The sequence below is a fragment of the Nilaparvata lugens genome, chromosome 1, assembly GCF_014356525.2.
Source record: "Nilaparvata lugens isolate BPH chromosome 1, ASM1435652v1, whole genome shotgun sequence".
In the NCBI taxonomy this organism is placed as follows: domain Eukaryota; kingdom Metazoa; phylum Arthropoda; class Insecta; order Hemiptera; family Delphacidae; genus Nilaparvata; species Nilaparvata lugens.
In genome coordinates, this window is record NC_052504.1 from 53,171,292 (window position 1) to 53,194,733 (window position 23,442).

General features: G+C 34.7%; 1 protein-coding gene across 3 annotated transcripts in view; it reads right to left on the reverse strand.

Moving 5' to 3' along the window:
- LOC111049349 overlaps positions 1 to 17,496 on the reverse strand; it is a 106,833-nt gene extending 89,337 nt beyond the window's left edge. Inside the window, exons 1-2 of one of the 3 annotated variants that reach the window (XM_039436460.1) lie at positions 17,211 to 17,476; positions 934 to 987 (exon numbers count right to left, since the gene is read on the reverse strand). The gene's annotated coding sequence lies outside the window, so the exon portion shown is untranslated. Of the gene's footprint in view, positions 1 to 933; positions 988 to 17,210 lie in introns of all 3 variants that reach the window. The other 2 variants (XR_005572278.1, XM_022335394.2) reach the window with 2 other exon arrangements.
- Positions 17,497 to 23,442: the final 5,946 nt, after the last annotated feature.

Below are 23,442 nucleotides of genomic sequence, written 5' to 3' on the forward strand. Positions count from 1 at the left end.
GCTTTGTAAAAGAGCTTGTTTTGGTTTATATAGTGGCTTACTTTACTTATACAGTATCTTGATTTTAATAATTTCCAATATATATGTTGTTAAATATTTCCAGTATATATACATATATATGTTATCATAGCTTACAGATAATGCGATAATGCTCAGTAGCTTCCTAAATTATTCAATAATATTTTTTCTATCTTAAAGTTCTTGAAATCCTAATATTGACAGAAATTTTTCGTGGAGCCTGGAATTTCATCGTGAAGCCTGGAAGATTTTAGATCTTGGATATTATAATCTATAGATCTGTCTTAAGTTTATTGGATTAGGATCTCTGGTTAAGCACTTGAACAATCTGATGAATAGACTTAATGAACTATGAATATGGTGGGTTTATGATGATTTATTTGTGTTTTTCTGCAGAATATCAAATAATTATCGATCTCTAATCTATAATAAAGCCCAAAAGAAATAATTTGAGTTGATAATAGCAGTGACTGCAGAGAGATCGTGTTGGGAAGTGCTTCATGTAACGCATTTCAAGGTATCTGGATAAAAATGATCAATTTCCAACTATGCTCAAGTACCCTTACTTGACCGCTCAAACTAGAAGTCCAGGTCATGCGTGACTCGAGCTAATAAAAATCTGAGACCCAAATTCTCTTGTAATCGACTGAATCTTCTTGACGTTTAGAAGGGAGTTTCCTAAAGTTCCTTGAGTGTACTATATAATCATAATTACAACGCCAAGTGACGCAGCAAGAAAATGAAGTTCAGCCTACGATAGGGTTAGATAGATGAAACTAAATAACTTAACCTAAACGTGGAAATTTATTGTTTTATAACAATTATAAAAAGTAGAGTAGTTAAGAAAGTGCAGTTAGGGATAATTATTAGCAGATTAATAAGTAGTTTGTTCATATACTTCTCATGAATTTTTACCTTTTCGAAAAACCACAATATTGTCATTGAATATGATGAGACCCATATCATATCCTGGAACAGCAATATAAGAATATTGGCTGATATTGAAATATTTTCACATTCACAAAATGAAATAGTTCCTACAATACAGTATTGTCACATCCTGAAAAATAAGTAGGACTTATGTAGATCTCATCATAATTGAATAAAGCATGATTGTACAGTACAGAAGTTTTTGAGTTTTACAATTCACAAGAATCAACTGATGATATAAACATCATAGAATACCGCATATCGAATCCAGATTAATTTTATTGATTTGTGCTCTCCACGTAAAGATGTAACTATTTTTCAATCGAGGACACATTTCATTACATTGCAATTTGACGTAGCCTTAAGGAGTAACTAGAAAGTCATACATAAAGTCATACTTAGCGGATACGCTTTTTGTCTACAGAGAAAAGACTGAATAGCAAAAAAAGGTCGAATGAATGAATAGTGAACATGACTGATGCATCTGACAGGTATTAGCAGAGTGTTATAGCAACGGTACAAAATTTTGCAACACGCCTAATTACATGCCGAGTGAGGGCCATTACACAACGTCAGGCGAACATCGCTCGCAGGATTTTAAATCGGATCAACGCCCGTTCTTTGAGAAGAGAAAAGAAAGAGAGGAAAATGCACAGAGAGATATATATAGAAGGAGGGGTGAGAGAGAGAGAGAGAGAGAGAGAGAATGTGTGTGTGGGAGAGAGAGAGATGATAATTGAAGCTCAATTCATGTCACTCATGTTCCACTCCAACTTGTCCTACAAAATAAGTTGGACTCATGGTTCAAACGTATTTCATTCTTCCATTACAATGATGACAGACATTGAACGAACCAGATTATTTCATAGTTTCAACCCGTTCAAATAGTAGCAGTGCTACAGTAGGCCTATCTACACGAGCCGTGATCACAGAGTATAGAATATGGATATAGATAGTAGACTATACAACACAACAGAGTATAGATTACATACTCTCTGGCTGAGATAATTACTTTGTTTTGGAGATTTTTAAAACTAATGATGACCAATCTATTACAATTGTGAATATTGATCATTTTCGCTGTTTATAACAAACACTCAAAATTGCATGATAGAATGGTAGTTTACTTGAATATGTTTGAAACACCATGTGTTCAAGTTGCATCATATACAAGCATGCATGCGATTGGAGAGAAGATGATGAGACTTTTGATAATAGAAGTGATTTTTCACCACCAAAATAGTAGTCAAACTATGAACAAATAAACATCCAAGCTTCAGTTTATTGTCAGTGAATATACTTGAGTCCAAAGATTGATACTGGCTCTCCCATAATGAGGATGAAGAAAATTCAGAATATCTCAATTTTTCGTATTTCTCTGCAGGAGTAACAAATTGGTTTTTGGCTGCATGGGAAACGAGTCTAACTCAATTGGACATAATATCAGTTTTTCTTTTAAGAATTTCATCCAGCATTTCTTCACCATCGACTTTTCACTGATCAATTTGGCTTTCTAGGCTAATCAGATAGTAAGGCGTAAAGGTGTGCATCGTTCTGGATACGATTTTCCAGCCACGGTGTTAGTTGAGCAAAACTGATACAAATCATTTATCCGAATTCTCACTTCGCCCTTGATCAATCGCTCTGTTTTCATACAGCTGAAAGTAAGCCAATGATGGAAACAGCTACAACAATTTATTAAAGTCAATTTATCATCATCAATGTTTTATAGAATTGAAATATTGATGAAAATTGACATACTAAAAACCACTGGCCGTCAGTCACATGCCAATCAGGCACGCCAGTAACCGGCAATCACTGACCGCCGTGTCTACATTCCCTCTATAAGGTGGGCCGTCCACTGGCGGAACCGTTTTCGTTCCAACTAGCATCGGGCTAAAACTACCGAGCGATTCCGCAACAAAGAAAGGCATAGATGCTCGTCCATTGCAACAGGTTCATACGGCCGTCTCCGGCCGATCAATTTTTCTATCCGAATTGAAAGGGGTTTTCCGGCTCTAACTAGTCGAGCTGAGACAACAAAGTTTTCCTAACCTAAAATTGTTTCACAGTCTTGTTTGTTATGTTTTATAAAGTTGTAACTATGGACAATAAAAAGTTGATAAGTTTAGTTCAAGAGCATGTTCCATTGTGGGATATGCGAGACAATAGATATCATCGTCATGATGTTCAAAGGAATCTGTGAACAAAGATTGCTTAATAATGAATAACAAATTTAGTGAATATTTGTTGATTAAATTTTCAAAATTTCAATATAACCATTGTTCATGAAAAATTTTGTTGGCTATGATAGTAGTTAATTCAATAATTGGCAAATAGACTGACGTAAACGATTCCAATGGACGACCATATTCGGCCGAATTAACGGACGGCAGATTCGTCCGATCCAACGGCCGAACGGATCGGTTGAATACGGTTCCAGACGGTTACCCTAAGCCGCTCAAGGGCTCCAAGGACAGGGCTGGATTTAATGCCTGATCTGATGCCATACAGCTTTTACCTTTGTGGCTTCATCAAGAACGTGTGTACCTGTCTCCGCTACCAACTGACATTGCTGAGTTAAGAAGCTGGATTGAATTACTAAAGACACACTTATCAATGTTTGTAAAGGAATGGGCTGTAGGCGTGATGTGTGTCATTATACAAAAAATATGGAAGTCATATTCAACGTTTTTACGGTTCTTGAAAGAACTATTGAGTTGCTTTTTCATTTGGCATATGAATTATAGGTTTGGAAAAACAAATATTGGAAGCAGTTGGAACTATGATATTCATTTGTGTATTTGTATATTACAACCTACATCTTGAAACGTTTTTCCATTTTATTACTTATTACGCCATAGGGTAGTTGAAATTGTATCTAAAATAAAATATGGCAATCAAATTAGAATGAAGTGGTTAATCGATAGAATATAACTCTACAGAAATAGAGTATATATTTTATTTCTCATTTCTAGGAGAGACTAAATTTCCTCATCAAATACATAAGTTCAATGGAATCTAGCCACCCTGTGATGTTCTCTATCAATAAGTTTTGATTTTGAAGGAATTTTTGTTGTTCAAAGGAGGATGAGCCAATCCAGTTCTTTAAGTATTTTTATATACGATTTACAAAGGAACTCCAATTTCTAGAATGTGAGCTTTACACCTTCATGTGATACATTGAATTTGGAGCATTATAGTCACACAGCTTGATACATTTCGCCATAGTACAAGAATATAATAATGATCTACAAAACGGCCAGGAGCACATTGACTCAATCAAGAATGGGACACACTCGGAGTATCACATAAATTAGATTAAATTTAGTGAACAGTTAGTTGATCATTGATGGAAACTTAAAGTTTTTGTATCACATGAATGCAAACTTTTAATCGAGAAGTCCGTAGGCAAAAGAATCTATCAATGCAATGTGCATCAGAAAACTGGAAAAAGAGAGCTAGAAGAGACAAGCTGGTAAGGGATGTACTAGCTACACAATTCCAAACAGAAGCTATTTGCATCACGCGACCCCACTCACACGCACACATGTCCACCTGCTAACATTTACCAGCTCTCGCTGCGGTAGTAGAAGTTCTCTCTAGCTGCAGCGGCAGCAGCAGCAGCATCATAACATCATTAAAAAACTAGTTTCCTGGATCGTGACCGGCGTCGGCGTCACCATACGTGGATAGGTGGTCGATCATTATCCGTATCAAAGATACCTTTTCGTTTCCATCACTGACCAATAAAAAACTCCAACCGGATTTCGACATATGTTTAAGCTACTTTCTAGTGTTGGTTTTTAATTATGAAATACATGAAGTACCTACATTAAAACGCACCCTGATGGAAAATTAATTAGAAAAACTTACTGGAGCGCGAAACTTGAGGTTGCTACATGATACATAATAAATAAGATTTGGTAAGGTTTCCAACACAAGCCATTATTAATATCTCTTGTGGGTTCTGTTTCAATCTAACTTGAGCTATTTCTCGATACATCATAGTAAATGAACTGATTCTATCAGTTTATTTATTTACCATACACGAGTAACTTTGATACATTGAACCCACATTGGGGAACTCAAAGGTCGCTCAACAACAAGTAGGCCTAAAACTTGACAAGTGAATTAGCTACACGACTGCAAACAGAAGCTATTTGCATCACGCGACTCCACTCACAAAAGCTTTTTAATTGTTATTATTATTATTGAATTACAATTAATACATCATATAACATTATATTACATTACATTACAGATGTATTTGTTTTTTATAATCATTATTATTAATAAATTACAATTAATTTATCAGATTACATTACAGGTGACATGTTCGATACAAAGCTTCGTTCCTGATTTATGTTTTCATCTGATCTGAAGCACTACTTAACAAATTTTGTGTCTGAATCTAAAATGTACTTCATAACAGTAAATAAATAAATTATTCACTATTTTCCATCAAAGAAGATTAACTTGTATAATATTTTACACAATAATCAAGAAAAATAATCTAATAGGCTATTGATAGCCTAATAAAAGAAAATAATGAACTAAAAACTACTCCAATCTAAATCAACTCAAATTTAATGGAGCTTAACCACCACCCACTACACTTGCCAGATTACGGAGGACGTCAGCATTAATCATAGTCACTTTTTACTAAAAATATATAAAAATTTCAACTAAGAAGCCACAGCAGAATTTAACGTAGGGAAAACTAATTTGGGAACAAAACATTAGTACAACGTTCATCAACATTCCTGAATATTTCACTTATCAAATACTTTCAAGTACCCACCTGTGTAATCATTCCCATTCATCGTGATTTGTTTGAAAAACCATGCAATTGGCCCTTACATAGATGCCATGAGAGAATTGAACAAAAATGACATCCGGTAGGTGTAATTTGGTCGTTCACTTCCGTTAGTTTTTATGCACAGACAGTGGTCCTGGATTCCGCAGCCGCCGGATGAAAAGTAGCGACAAAACGCGAAAAAGGAAGATCGTTGACCGACACGCGTGTGTGCGTGCGTGAGCATATGTGACATGTGTGCATTGACATTTGTGACACTCATTATGTCACCGAACTCGAATCTCGGAAGATAACAATGTACAATCAGAGCAACAATGGTGTCTGAGATAGAAACTGAGATTGAGAACGTGGAGAAATATTTTTTAGGAGTATGATACACGGGACAAGTACAGTCCACAGTCCTGTGTCACTTCCTGTGTGACAATTTTGATTCGATTAAAACACGTTTCTGATCTGTATCACGGCAGTGGAAAGCCCCGCACACAAACATCGAGTTTTGTTCGTACGATATTTTGCCATCCTTATGAATCTGTAGTTTAATCTATCAGATTAAACGGAACTTGTCAAACATCATCTGTTTAATCTAATAGAATTTATAAGGACGGAAAAATACTGTACGATGTGTGGGTGCGGGGTTAAATACATAATACCGTAAGTTTCCACATCTTTTGCTAGAAAAAGAAAGCAGCAAACTGAAGAAATCTATGACACTGCAGGCGAATTTCATTGGTGGATGTATCAGTTATTGAATGATCGAACAGAAAAAACATTGGATAAAGCCAGATTTAAGAAAAATGAGCCCCATTCCATCTTCTTTCATGAATACTTTATCATATTTCCTCCTTGTTCAACGACTTGGACCTCCCCTCACCACAACTAAAAACACCAAGGATGAATTACTGGTGTCTACTGAACTGTCGACATGAAAATTCAAAAAGTATTTCTTTTCTCAGCAAATCACAAAGTAACTATAAGTGTTTTATGCTTGGTTTTATCAACAATATTAATTCAAGACATTTATGACAGACTGTTATAAAAGAAGGAAAGCGTTACAGGAATGTTCAACATTTTTCTCTTTTCACGGAAAGCTCTTCCCGTGAAATGAAGTTCACAGTTAGCGTTCTTGTCTGAATTCCGTGTTTATATGGAAGCTCGTTAATATTGGATGAGTATTTTTTGGTGCGAAAGATTATTACCTGCTTGACGCAATAGAAAGTGAAAAATTACATCTAACGTAACTGAAATTGATGTGAGGCGTGCAATGCAGGTCTTTTTATTTACTCTCCGAACATTGCTCTTTCTCCTTATTTCTATTTTTTAATAAGATTATGTCGTGGATAGACACGGCTGACGCGTTATTGTTCAGAAAGGAGAACGAATAAGAAAATGAACTTTTTTACTAGAGCATTTTCAAAGGATAATTTGCGAACTTCTGAGTGCCAGTAGATTATTCATGAAACACAATTAAACGTCAGATCATGGAACCTAAGATGTAGTGTGATGTGAATCTTGAATTAAGTTAAGAAAAATTCTCTTCACTACTCTCAAGTCAAGTGGTTAGCCCAAGTTACAGGTGGTTAGTGGGTACAAACACAAGTCGTGGTAGCAATAAATTAGAAGCCAGCATAAGTAAAAGTGGATAAAGAAAGTGTTCAACTTGAAAACATTACAATATTATTGGATGGAACTGGTTGGACGGTTGGACTAGACTCAAGTTATCACTAGGTGCAAGAACGCTAGGTGCAAATCTATAATTATCATCAATAGTCGATTGATAATAGTGGTAATTAGTGAATTGAACTTTCTTAGAGCTTGAGACCCAATTTACTATTTGATGACTCGTTCGAAGGATTATATCAATCTTACACAAACTGAAGAATAAGCAGATTACTAATTATGGTAGCCTCTAAAGCATCCTAAAGAAAAGTGACATTCAAGGTGAGGTGTTGCAATCTTTTTAATGTGTGACACCGGGAGGAAAGTAATATTTCACAATACTGGAAGTGAGCAAAATATCTTATTCATACGTCCTTTCCACAAATGTCTTCTCAAAGACAATTTCTCCTCCATTTTATGTCTTCTAAATTTCTAAAACGAATCTCATTCCAAGAATAATATCTCAAAAATTTCCACAAGATATTAGCCCTACTAATTTCCGGATAAACTATTTATCTATATAAATTACTTAAATATATAATATAACTATCATGAATTATAATTATTATGATATTAGTAAATGACTATTATAATATTCTTATGATGATAATTATTATTATGGAAAGTGATATTTATGAGCATTTGGAGCTATTGTTTCACAAATTTCTAAACCTCTTCCTCTATTGTAAGTATTCATTACACTTCTGCCAGCCTTAAATTTTAAAAACCTCCTGTTCCCCGTACATAAACTCCTCTCAACTCACCAACTATTAGGAATAGTATACTATTAGTAAGTTTATAGTATACTACCAACTATTAGTATGCAGTATAGGCAATACATTTTCTCACCTCCAACAAAAAGTAGGAAATTCAAGGCGATTAGAGTAAATTTCGACTCTTCCACGAGAGAGATTTCAAATTTAACACGCTAATTATGAGATTCACTGGTCAGAGAATTAGTTCCGAGACGAGTTGAGAGTGAAGAGTGAGCAGATCAGAGCAGAGGTAGCAGCAGATTCGGTATGGAAATGAAGCGATCTTAGTAGGCTGAGCCATTTGGCTGTTGACCGCTTGGCCAGTGCCGGTCACAGCCTCGGTTCAGGCATTTTTTTTCTGGTGTGGTGCCTATCCGTTACCGAATGTTGGAAATCAATCTGGCAATTATAACTTTGTTAACAGCCGCTCTAAAAAGTTCCGGGGTGGAGACTGCAAACCATGTTCTCAAATTCTTCAACCAGGCAAATTCGTCTCCTACCAACACCTCTCCTGCCAAGAACTTTACCCTGTAGTACACATTTTAACAACTGATATTTAGTTCCATTCCTCATAATGTGCCCCAGATACTCCAATTTTCGTCTCTTGACAGTGTACATTATCTCTGTCTTCTTATTGAGTTGTTGAAGAACCCTGTTGTTGGAAATGTTGTCCATCCATGATATTTTCATGATTCGTCTATAGGCCCACATCTCGAACGCTTCAAGTTTCTTTGTTGTTGTTTCAGTCAGGGTCCAAGACTCAACTCCATACTACAAAATGGGAAATATATAACAACGGAGGAGTCTAATTTTCAGTTTGTAATGTTCAGGCATTAAAAACCACCGAACAAATTTAAAGAGCAAGTTTAAATCCAAACAAACCAATAAAAAACTGAACGCACAAGCTGTTGGAATATATATCCCCGATATCTTTTGGCATTGTGCAATATAATTACACAATAATTCTGTAGGAAAATTCAGAGGAGAGAGGAGGATAAGAATTAAAAATGATTTAATAAGGGTCCAGGATGAGCGAGAAAGTAATGATATTACATTCAACAAAAGGAGATAGACTATTATTGTATTCTATTCGTCAGTACTACATATTCTCGAGTAAAGGAAACCTTTTTTTATTGACTTGGGAGATTGAAAAGGAAGAAGACAGTAAAACACATAGAAACATAGAAAATAATCTAACACATTACACACGGAAAAACTATTGCCAAGGATTGATATCATGCCAATTGGAAGTGAAGAGGGAAAATTTTGAAATATGTTTAGGCTGAAGAATAATTCAAGATGACAATATGAGAAAAGTGATACCGGTAATCATGGATAAACTGTGATTATAATTTACATTTTCTAACAACACTGAATCATTTTGAAAGTGATGAAAAGTGAATGTGTGACGAAAAATAGAGAATGTTAATAGCTCATTGATCAATTTAAATCATCAGTGATGGCACAGATAAGAGAGGTGATATTGTTGTTCTGTCTCTACTACTACTAGATCTAGTCTGTAAAAGATAGATAATATCTATCTATTAGCATTTTTTTTCTGGTACGGTTAGATAATAGTAGAATTGGACAGTTCATACAATTTGGTAGTATAAGGAGAGCAGACATGCTACATCTGAATCCGACTACTGCAGAGGAGTCTGCGAACCACTATCATAGAGAACAGAATACTGTAATATTTAATCTCTGCCACTATAAAACATAATCACTCAAAGTTGTTTATTAGAATAGTTTTTAGAAAGTAATATGACCTCAAGAGCTCACACGATGCTATGATGTGAAATTAAGGCACATTAAAGCTCTAAGCTACTAAAATATCAAAGAAATTTGCAGCCCGCATCAATACCTCAAATGTTGAGAGCACTCATTTCGTTTTGAACACAACTTTATTAAGTTGGAATCCTTCAGGTGATTGCAGCATGCAGCCTAGGAAAGCTGCAATCGATAATAATTGAGACAGCCGATGACCAGCTTCTGAGCGAGTTGCTGGTCAGGCGAAATCCCTCTAGCATCTTTGGAACGGGTCAGACTAAATCTAGACGTTGAGGGCAATCAGTCGTCAGGCTGAACGCGGTCATAGATACGTTATTGGAGCCATTCGACTTATAGCCACTCTTCGCAACAGACGTTTGACTAAAATTGGGCTGTAGCCTATATTATACGAAATTTTTACCAAGTTAATGCTGTAATTTGATTGATAGTTTGGCAATTTTTGAAATGTAGATTGAAGGGGTGTCAACTGGCTGATGATTTTATAAAATAACTTGATTAATTAAATATGAAGTGATAATTAAGTGTTATATTTAAATATAGTTTGGTGTTTTAATTTCTATAAATTCAAAATGTTTAACTTGTATATATTTTTGGACGAAAATTGAACTTGAACGTTTTACAGTAGAAACATAACCTATTTTTGGACATTTTATTAATTTATCAAAATTTGAGAATGGAATAGATTTGGGCCAAGCCTGTTGTTCCTTCCTAATCATATTTATACGATTTGTGATTTTGTCCACGAATAAATAAATAAATAAATGATAGCATGAACTATAATAATACTTAATAGCTATTCCTAATGCGAATTTATCATTGGTTGAGATGTTTTCTCTTTGTGCAGTTTTTCATTTTCTTCGATTTGATGAGATATTTTCTACAAGATATAATTGCATCGTGGTGCGGAGAGATTTTAGTTTTTAGAAAAGGCTGTACAAAAAAAAGATTAAATCGGAGTACGAGGAATTGACTGTATAGCCTAGAAGTAACATTTAATAATTATGACACTTAGTGAAAAGAGTGAACCATATCAAAGCATTGAGTGTAGGAAGTCAAAAACTGGATTGTTCAGATGAATTAATTCCCCTGACCAGCCACAATCATATTACTAGTTGAAGTTTTGAGATGGTCTTCTAATAACGTATCCTCAGAATGAGCGTAAGTTATTGCATAACTTCTGATCTTTCAGACTTTGAGGAGTGCATAATGTTTATTTTCTAATGGAGTTACGGAGAACCTCCAGACTCCATAGGATAGGACAAAGAAAAAGATTTTCAGAAACATTCATATGGAGACAAATACCACCTTCTATAATGATCTTATTCCTTATGTATGCTCCCATCTTCTTGATAGTTAAGATAATACTACAATAACATAATATGATTGAATTACAGTCTATCATAGTCCATAATACTATACTCTACTTAAACAACCGTAGCGATAGAAATTTCTAGTTCTTTTATTTGTCTATTATTATTTTCTCATAATTTGTTCCTCACTTGGCAATGGATTACTCTTCAAGTACGCAAGTTGATACTATCAACTTGGTTAACTATCATCGTGTGAACACAGCTCTACAGAAGATGAGACAACCCAGTTCTTACAGAAGATGAAACAACCCAATGCTCACATGGAAATACGACCGAAGTTTTGTATTGTAAAGATAAGTGGTAGAGCGAAATGGGCTCAGTAGAAGGAACTGAGAAAATTACTGGCCCACCCTTTTCACTATGGGAAAAAGGAATGGTCCCGTTATCAGGAATAAGGAAGGACGAGTAATCGCAAAAGACTATACAACAATAATATTTCGTACCAAAGAAATTATGCACCATCTGTCTAGAAAAACTTGATTCCTTGTGTGAGAAACACGATACAAGGAATATTTCGAAGCCGAAAGATCGCTGTAGAAGGCTAGAGAGAACGTGAAAATTAAAAATACATTAGGCTTGAAATATCGCAAATTATTCACATCTTGAAAAATATATTCACAAACTGCTAAACTTTTCAACACAGCAATGATAGCCTAGTTGATTTAATTTCTGTTGAGTTATCGGTAGCATACCACATCATCATTATCACGGCGTTTTTCCCTTGATGCTACTGCATAACTCTCCTGCAGAGCCATAATTTACTCCGTCATTCTTTGCATGGGTTCGCAACCTCTTTCTTCTTCTCGTAGAGTTCGACTTTATGGTGCTAAGTCGCGATCACCACCGTGCAGATGGTGAGGCGTGCGCAATCGAAAGGGAGAGAAGAAGAAGCAATAAGGAATGCGTCTAACAGCAGGAAGACAGAAAGAGGAAGTGCAGGTTGAAGAAAAGGCGTGCGATGTCGGCCTGACACGGATGTTCACATTTGACCGGAGCCGGCTGATCGCGGCGGGAGAATGTGGCTCACGGACGGGACAACAACAAGAAGCTGCTCGAGGGTAGACAGCGACAGAACTAGAGGAAGAACAGCCGGAGAAAGCGAGATGAAACCACAAACAAGTCGGCCGCGGAGCGGAGAGCGGACACTGTGTCAAGAGGTCTCGGCTCTCTCCTTTTACCTTACCAGCATCTGCATCTGATACTCACCTCCAAAACCCGGCCGAATTTCCCACAATCAATGAGCAATGCGCGTGGCTATCCATAAATGGTACCATATTACTATTAATATGAATTTGTAACACAGTTTGGTAACGATAACTAATGGCTGAGGTTCATCGAGTTCAAGGACTAAAACGCTAGACACGTGTTCAATGAATAATGTTTGAAATATGCATTACCCATTTATCTCAAAAATACAATATTGGATGAGAAACAGGCATGACATCTCATTCCCTGAATAGATAAATATGAAGGGACCTTATCTATTAGGAGGATCATGGGAAAGACTCTTTTTGTAAAAATTTTGAATTAATATTGAACTGGGAACATTATAATTTCATTTTTTTATTCATGGAAAATCTACAATTTAAATAATAAAAGTTACAGCAAATAAAGATGCCAAACATGATTAATTCAAATTTTCTGAGCACTTTAATCCCAAATATATATTTGGGGATTTCTTATCAACTACTATCTATAGAATCAATATGATTTCATTAATAACTTCAATGAATTGTGAAATGTATATAATTGGATTAAGCGATTAATATAACTTACTGTGTACTTTCAAAGTCAAAATTATGCTGAGTTTTCAAAGTGTGGATGTGTTTTTTTATGATTAATGAATTGAAATATTTGAATAGAATATACTGCAGTGAAGAATGACTTCTATATCTAAATGAATACGTAATAAATAACGTGAATTTGAAATGTTCGTTTAAATTGAAAGAGAATCAGATTTTAATGAGAGATCATATTATGTTGAGCGGTTTTCCCATCCATTTATCTGAATAATAAAAAGTAATTGAATGTTCTTGATAGAATTTGAAAAGAATATCAACTATATAATGCATTCCAGGTTATGTCATTCACTCAACTGTCAACTCAACAAACGAAAAAAACTTCCTGAAATGTAGAAGCATGAAATCTTAGGCCCAAAAACTTCACATCTACTCTACAAGCTTAAATTTTTTACAATGTACTGCTTAATTTGTTCTTATCTTTGAAGATCAAGTAGCATTATAAGGAACATTTAATAATAAGATCAATGAATTAACTGTGCCTCACGTTTTAATCAAGAATACGCTCATTTGACCTTCTCCAAATTCCAGTCATTAGTATATCATGTTATTATTATTCAAAGTGTGTGAGCTATTGAAGTTCAAAGGCGGCTTTTCATCCACTGAGGCTCGACAATATAGAACTATGATACTACACTGTGATAATTTGTGAGTTGGTATAAACTCACTATCAATAAATAATGAATGCCGTAGGTACGAATTGTCAAAAGTTATTTTTTGAAGACAAACTCATTCAATTCAATTCTCTCGAATTTCAAGAGAACAATAGTACTCATCTTGCACAATGTCCGAAGTGGATTACACCATGATTGAATGGTTTAAAAGGTTGGCTAGATAAACGCAATGGCCTAGAAGTGCTCTTATTTAGAATTTAATTTGGAATTTTTCAGTATTATTATACTACAACATCGTAGCTAGCATAGGTCACGTGATTAAAATGTATTGTGATTAAAGTAGTGCAAGGATATTAGGCCTACCACTATTCTAACTAGATGTTATTTTGTATTTGAATGTAGGTACTAAAGATTTGATGCGACTAATAGTTACGATAAATTTAAATGGTACGAGAGATGAATAACTATATCATAATAGTTCACACATAAGAGTTAGACAGTATATATAAAGAAATGAGCTAGCAAGTGATTCGGGGACATGAATTTGCAGAGTAGGATAAACGCTACACTATTGCTATCATTCAGTATACACTTCTCTTTTTGTTAAAGAATATGAATTTCCAAATGAGAGAAAAGTTTTCCTCGCTTCTATTCAAGTGGAAAATTTTTGAAGAACATTAAAGGCTGTGGTGTATATTGCCTTCACTGGCTGATTTGTTTTACTCCAGATGTGAAAGCAATAATCTACAAAGCAATATATTTTAAGAAAAATTAAATAGTACTAGTGTTCTTAGTTGTTATCTACCGATGTGTGTGTTTTTTTGTAACAATTTCAATACATTAATCACACATACCAAAAGAATAATACTGTATTATACTGGAACAGGCTGTATATAGAAATTCAATAACGGAGTTAAGCAGGGAAATTGGAACAAAAATACTAAGTACAAGTATTTCATGTACTGGGAACAAGTTATTAAGAGGTATTGGAATATTTCTCATTCTAACAAAAGAGAAAGGGCCACACCAGGATAGTATAACTCAGTAATACAGTTTGAGTGCGATATTTAAGTGGACCTACCAAGAAAGGTGGAGCAACGATATTAGCCCTCCCCAACGTTAATGGAATTGGTTGTAGAAGGCGGCAGTAACGAGTCGAGAATTGACTGATTGCGTTGAAATGGTTTGCCATTTTCACCTTCACAGACGATCAGTTACCGACAATATACTTATGCAATCGCTAATCCCACTGAGGAGTGTCTTTCATCGAATTATAGCAACTCTGCAATTAATCAAATCGATTAATCCATGAGAAACGACTAAATTCATTCAACATTTCTCAATGGTAGCCAATATGATCAGATTTTACTAGAGAATCAAAGGCAAGCCAGTTTTTAGCACAGTCTATTATAAACATAAATATGCCTAACTAAAACATTTTAGCGTAATTGATTATACTTCAACTATTCAAGAATTTACATTCATCATTCAATAATTTTTTATTGCGGATGATGCCCACATGAGCTTTTTGCTTGTCTGTGGGTAATGGAAAGTGCGAGGGTGAGTTATGAGATAATCAAACGTCCATGCCCAAACGATGGGATTTGGCGGGGGTCGAACCCGCGACCAGGTATCAATAGCAGACTGAAGGGTGCAACGCCTTCTGAAGGGGTCAACTCGGCTATCTGGCCGGCAAATGTTAATAAATAGAATCATGAACATATTATCTAGAACCACCACTAGAAACTGGCGAATCCTTATTCCGAAGAAACTGATACATTTTAACAAAGTCTGTGGCGAAATATTCCAATTATAATTTGTTTTATATAAAATCAAAGGTTTTTATTTTATTCGATTCATTGTAGGGAGAATTAATTATCAAGACAGCACTTTTCAACTTTGAACAGTTTTTTTAACTGATTTTACTAGGCTACTAAAGATAGATGGCAGATAAAAAGAGAATTCGAGGTGCAATAGGATCCATAGAGAAACGTTTTGTGAGATTTTTTCAATATTTTGGACAATTCAAAAGCAGACTAGCAGGCAAGTACTTAAGTTCTTGAAAAGCAGGCTAAGGAATAAGTCCAGTTATATGCTGGATTCTGGATCCATCCACGGACAAAAGGAAACTAACTCCATGATGCCGACAAATTTGTCGGACAAATCCGACTCAACGTGGATTATGCATGCAAAGTCTAATCATGAAACTATTTATTAAAAATAAAATTATCGCGCAACTTGATACATAGCAATTAAACAAAATATTACATTTTTAGTTATGTATTATATACAACTCATCGTTGAATTGACAGTCAATATTTTGATTGTCATCTTTTCACAGTGAATTCACGATTTACTCTCCAGACAGCACAAAATTACTTCCTATCTAATTAGCTAGGTTACATGAAGGCACAACGGGTCTAAAAAACGCCTGTTAGAATTTGAAAGACCTATGAATTTTGTAATACAAAATGAAATTGGAATATCGTTAGTTCAAATTCGTATAGTCACTTGCTTATTCAAATCATTATAGGCTTACTATCAACGAATCCAATTGCTAAATTTTTGTTTTAATAACTATGTTACATATCATTAGATTGTAAAAAATAATTTGGATCATTAGTAAAGGTTTAGTTTTTTTAATATACTGTGTAATGAGGTGTTCAACAGAATTTGAATCGATATTGGTTATTAATGGTCAGACATAACTTGATACTGAACCCTAAAATTATATTGATGCTCAAGACATCAAAAGGAATATTTGAAAGAATATAAGAATTTTCTTGTAAAGCTCACATCGTATGACAGGTAGTACAAGGAATCTCCTTATACAATTTTGTATTAGCGGTCATTTAGGTTGATTCGTTTCACTTGTATGAGAGCATGTAAGCTATAAGCGCATACAGGTTTGGTTTGATCATACTTGTATGCAAAATACACGTCAGAATGAGAATGATATACTCACAATTGGAAATGCGCATGAATGCATGTAAATTTATAAACCAATTTAAAGAGCTTTGATAGTTTATTGAAAACCTTCAACAGCATGCTGTCATAAGTAAACGAAGGTCTGTTTGATACTCAATATAATATTATGGAATACAATCATAATTTTATCATTTTTTGAAATACCTACTTTATCTTATACATTACTCAATTCACTTATTTACTTTTATAAATTAATGCATTGTATTGATGTATTAATTAATTATCAATCTATTTTTCAGTCTCTCATTGATTTACGATTATCAACTATCAATAACTAATTGAAAATTGTTATATTTGTTATTGGTGTGTTATACAACTATTTAATAATATGAAAAGATGTACATTTATCCATTCATCAATCCATATAACTTGATTAGATGAAACATGAATAAACAAATATTCACATAGTAATAATTTCTCTAGTATGAAAAACGTTCGAGTAAACCACGATTATTAATTACAGGACTCACCTCGTGAAAAATAAATCCTATCAATCCAACAGCATTAGCAAAAACCAAGAGCAGTAGCAATAAAGCGACACGCGCGCATCACTGCCTATCGACACAACAGATCTCGGTTGTCGCGGCAACACAAATAATCGCGTCGGCGACTGTCGCGGGTCGCGCGTCGCGGCAAGGAGACAGCTCTGGCTAACACCAACACCACTACTAGCACAGCACGACACAAGCACACACCGACAGGCCACGGCACTCACTGACTGCACTCGGCACTCGGCACTCTGCACTCCTCAGCTTCTCTGCTCTTGCTGACCCCACTCCACGGCCTTGCTCTCTCTCCTCTCCTCGGTGCATTTCTTCCTTACAACTGCTGTCCACCGATTGACACAATCTCGCCTCACTAATACCACATTACTAAAACTTTTCTCTAATGACTGCTTACTATCAGAATGTATATCATTAAATATATCATCACTATAACTGTAAAAAATAATATAATTAAGTTTTTGGTGAGAGCTACTCTTATTTATCAGGAAATAAAAAATTGAAAATGGCATTAATATGTTGAAACATGTAGTGAACAAGTTTTAAAAAATGGATTATTTTTATTATAAAATGTATAGATTTTTATTTCTGAAAAATAATATAAATATGTACTGGAATTATTGTATAGACTTTCATTCGATTGACAGATGGAAATAAATGAGAGATTGCATCTAATTCATATGTTAATGAATAAATTATATTCTTTGAACGAATTTTCAAATTAAATTGTGTCAAACACACCACCGACGAACCAGAAGTTTTCGGGGTAATTGACAAATTGGTAGCATTCAATTTGCAGAGTTCATTAGTAAAAAAATAGCAAAGGGACTCTACTTGCTGAGAACGTTAAAGTTTACTGTAGACATTAATGTATTATTGGATGTGTATTTCTCTCAAATAAAAAGTTTAATGTGCTATGGTGTACTATTATGGGGCTCTAGTACTCATATCTCAAAAAAAAGCAATACCTTACATACTTTACATACCTTACCTCAAAGCATACCTTAAAAGAAAGCAATTAGATTGATTTGTAATGTTGATATGAAATTTTTTACAAAGTTGAGAATATTAACTGTCTATTCTTTATATGTATTATTGAGAGTTAGTAATGTACACAGTAATCTGGACTTTTAAAATTAAATAGTGACTTTCGTGGATATGAAACCAGAAATAGGAATAATATCAGAGTTCAACAGCTCAGGTTCACTAGTTTACAAAAATTCTTCTTACACATCTGTTAAACTGTACAAATTCATTACCACTAGAAATTAAGGCATTGCCTCTTACATTCTTTAAAAGGAAATTAAAAACTGTACTGAAAGCTGAAAGTTTATATAACATACAAGAATTTTATGTAATTGACTGGACCAAATATTTGTAGGCTTATATTATTTGAATGTATTAATTGTATTATGTATTATCTAGCACCTATTTTTGACGTTTATCAATGCATTGTTAACAATGTCTATGATAATAAAGATTCTTATTCTCATTGGCCCATTGGATAGCTAGGAATGTGGGAGCATCACGAGTGATTGCTACAGTCTTCAGGAGGAAGTTGGAAAATTGGATGAGCTGAACCTGAGAATCCGACAGTGGGGAAAGCACTTCATCTTCAGGATCAGAACCAACATCTGTTCTATTTGGAGACAAAGGACTAACCTCAGGAAGAATCAACATATCAGGCATTGTGGCAAAGTCTAATGCGCCTGCGGACTCATCTCCGATTCCTGTGAGTGGAGCAGCTTGAGATCCCCAGACTCGGCTGTGGCTATGATGGATTGGACTGGACGATTGTGAGATCAATGATTGGAAGAATCTTCGAGGACAATGGTATCAGCGTCACCTGTTGTGTTTACAATCCATGGGCAGCCACACCAGCGGATCAATCGAAACCAGCTTCTGCTTGCCAGACCTTCAGGATGGATCTTCATTGTTCTGGGACAGAAATGGATTGAGGAGGGGGCAGTGATATGGATGAGGCCTTTAGAGGGATGGCAGAGGTGAGGGGTTTCTGGAATCTTCTAGTAGTCAACACAGAAGAGGCAGGGGGCTTCTAGATCATTCCAGTGTGTTCTGCTTTTGGTGCAGGGAGCCATCGACCAATGGCAAGCGCATTCTGGGACCTTCTGGCGATTTCCATGCACTGCAATTGGTCGGACGTTTCGCCACACCTCTAGACCCTTCTGGAGAGTTCTGCTGTGATAAAGGCTGGTTGTATTCTCCACCTTTTTCTAGATTTTTGTGCTGACCCTATATAGATGGCACATGTTGCAGCCGGAGTGAGTTGAGAAACTACAGAGGAGTGTTTGCTGCTTCTTATCGTGACAGAGACGAAAGAGACGTGATAAAGTGATAATATACTTTTGTAGATGTTTATTTAGCAGTCTCAAAAAACTTTTCTAGCTAAAAATAATAATACATGCCACGTGTAGGCTTATACATTGCATCAGGAAAACGAAGTTCAAAACTATGGTTTTCCTAAACATATGTTTTTGAGATAATTTCTTTGATGCCGCTGTTCCACATTCACCATTATAAAATACAGAGTTTGTGAAAATAAAAATATTTATTGATTACCAAAACAATACTATTATTATATTAATGATAATAATTAATTATCAAAACATACTTTTATTATATCAATAATTATAATATTATTAAACATATTTATCAATTATCAGAACAATATTATTGAGGTTGAGTGGAATCAGGTAGAAAGCAATAACAGAACAGATGTTCTTTTTTGAATTTCTATCATATTATTTTGTCATTTCCAATGATTACAACATATGTTAGAATATCACATGTCAATAAATAAATTATCTCATTTCCATATGGCACTCACCTTACCATGTTCATAACCTTACTTAATAGGATCCTTTTCCATCCTTTGAAACCCTTAGAGGCAAAATATCTCAAAATCCGTTCTTAGTGCGCGTCTAGCATGTTTGAAGAATATTTGTGCAAAGTTTCAAGTCTGTAGGACAATTAGTTTGAGTTGTAGTGTGATTTTACATCAAAATTTTTGAAAAATGCCCTCTCCTGGACCACCCTGTGCTCCTGATCGAGATTTTTCTGCATAGATCTAATTTTTTTTCGTAGCTGAACAAATAAGTTCCTCATGACTTTGCTGTGAAATGAGTGGTTCAAAAGTACAAATTTTGGGGGGCCCCAGCTCCCTCAGGGGGCAAATTTCTGAAAATCCTTTCTTAGTGGATGTTTTCAGGCTACCATAAACAATCGTGCAAAATTTCAAGCTTTTAGGCTCAGTAGTTTGGGCTGTGGTGTGATTTCAGTCTGTCGGGGCTTAGCCTTTTATAAGTATAGAGAAGAAGAGATATCCACTTTTAGTCTTGATTAATGTTATAATATTTGTAATTTTCAATCGCACTCACTGCTGGCGAACAAGTTCCACTTATGCCGGTAGTGCCTTTTTATATAAATTTATTTACTTATAATATTATTTATAGTATCTATCATATTTTTAATGTAAGTACTGATTGTAAAATGTTATGGCAAATAAACCAATTTCAATTTCAACTGTGACTTTCATCAGGAGAAATGTTGTGTTTTAATGCAATATCCTTATGTTCAGGATACATAAAAAAATAGAATAATTATTTATTATTTTGTCAAAATTAGGTGGATAATTTTCATCAGAGTTGAATGTTCTCAGCAAAATAAATTTTGATTGGTATTGAACTCGTAACCTTTCATTAATAATAGATTAATTCCATTCATGAGTTCCCATGCTACCACTAATTCACTAATTCTCTGAACACCTGTTCAGAAGGGCTTCCATTGTTGCATAAACTTCCAATCACAAATTGAATGAATATGTTTTAATTATAAAATTTAAATAGATTGATTAATATAAATGAAAATAAGGCTATATCCATACTCGGTGAATTCATAATCTTTATGTAAAATTGCTAGTTAATCAGTTAACTAGTTCATAAGTGATAGATCGTTGATCGTGTATTTCCTATCCCATACATGTATAACCCAATATACTTCCTTTATAATACATTGCATTCATTTCGTCGCTCAAAACAAAATAAAAATGTCTCTAAAAAGTGGGTTTTCATATTCGGTGTAAGGCTACCACAAGATAGCATTATTTATGAATAAAACACATTTATGTCAAGTTATTTTATGTGTGCTCCCCAGGGGTGCCCATCCCCCAATGGTCCATGTCGCAAATTCCCCCCCAAAATTCTTAAAATTTGGTATCCATTTAGGTACTTGAAAACTGTATATTGATAAATCCCCCCATTTTCACTAGTTTTTTCCAAAAATCCCCCCCCAAAATTCAGCCTCATGTCGCAACTTCTTCTCTAAGTGCCTATCCGTTCCGGATGTTGGCTATCAGCATGGCTATCTTGATTTTGTTGGTTGCGATTCGGAAGAGTTCTACTGATGTTTTACCGAACCACTTCCTCAGATTTGCCAACCAAGATATTCTTCTTCGACCCGGTTTTCTCTTGCTGTTTATCTTGCCTTGAAGGATCTCTTGGAGTAGCCCGTACCTTTCTGTGTTCCTCATTATATGCCCGAGGTATTGGAGTTTCCGGCATTTTATGGTGTTTACCAACTCTGCTCCCTTTCTCATGCGTTGTAGTACTTCTGCGTTTGTGACTTTTTGTGTCCAAGATATCCTTAAAATTCTTCTGTAAAGCCATAGTTCAAATGCTTCAAGTCTCCTGGTGATTTCTTTGTTCAGAGTCCAATGTCGCAACTTGCGGGATCAAAACATGCTGTAGGCACCCCTGGTGCTCCCTTAATAATAACTGTAAAATTCTTTGAAAATTACAAAATACTTCACTCAATTTTAAATGAATTATATTCTATTATCAATTTGTTACAATTTTTTGTCTGTAATGTAAATAATAATTTCTAAAGTGACAAAACGTTTTTTTTTTTTTTAATTGTAAAATGTAGATATGAAAAGCTTTGAAATGGAACATTAAATTAAAAAGAACAAATCTCCCCGGAGAGAGACCCTTAATACCCCACCCATCTTTCGGGGGGTAATCTATCCCCTCAGGTATGACTTTACTTGCCCCAATCCAGACCATCCAACACTCTATACTACTGATGGCAAAATGAATAGGCGATGAGATACAGAAATTTTGAGGCTTCTGCACTAGTGGAGTCCGAATGAATATGATTGAAAATACATTATTAAAATGACAATCAGTAGGCATCTTGGAAGAGTTCAGGTACTTATTAACAATGTTGGCTAATGCTGATCTGAAATGAATCGATGGCAATTATTCACGAATGGAAAGGGATTTACATGCAGATTTATTGATATTATACTACATAATGTCTTTTCTATTTCTCTTTATAGATAAGCCAATTGAAGAATTTATAATTTTTGTATTGATATGAGAGTTTAAGTTTACCAATAAGGATATAGCAGATAACTCGACATCTCTCTTCTTTTTCTGTGAGGGAGAATCTTTTCCCAACGTTTCAAATTAATGATGCCGATCGAGTCAATTTGACAACTGAAATCCGAACATTGCGGAAAAATAATAAGAACCAGTCTGTTCTCAGTACCTTCACTCTAACAAATAAGTTCGAAGGAAAAGAGCCACGAAAAACAAACTAAGATTTTTCAGATGAGTGTCATTATTCTATAAGTAGACAAAATTTCTTTGATTAAAGCCAAGCACACTCCACGTCGTTTTTTATTCATAGTAAAAATCGTCTCTATTCACGTTGGTGAGCGAAAGGCTGATAAGTGACTATTATCACTGAAACAACATTTCAGTTACTACTGTTGTGATTATAAAATTATAATTTGACAGAATCAATTTCGACAGAATGTAATTCTTGTCTTGAGAATTATACAAATATGATTGTTTAAATTAATATCGTAGCCTATTTTTTTCAAACTTCAGTAAATGACAAAGCCTATTGAAATAATTTTTTTACGTTTCCTGAGAAATGTTGATTTTGTAATGTATCTGGTTTTGCAAATATACGACTCATATGTTGTGATAAGTGTAATATGTGATACTGATATCCTTAGTTTGTTATGTAGTGGATCAAATGATTCCAGTAAATTGATTAAGTCTCCCAGATTTAAGATTGAAGAAGGAAAATTGAGTGAACTCTCCCAGAACACATTCACTTGGAAGATGGTAGAATATCAACATATTCTGATGAGAATGAAAATTAAAGTAAA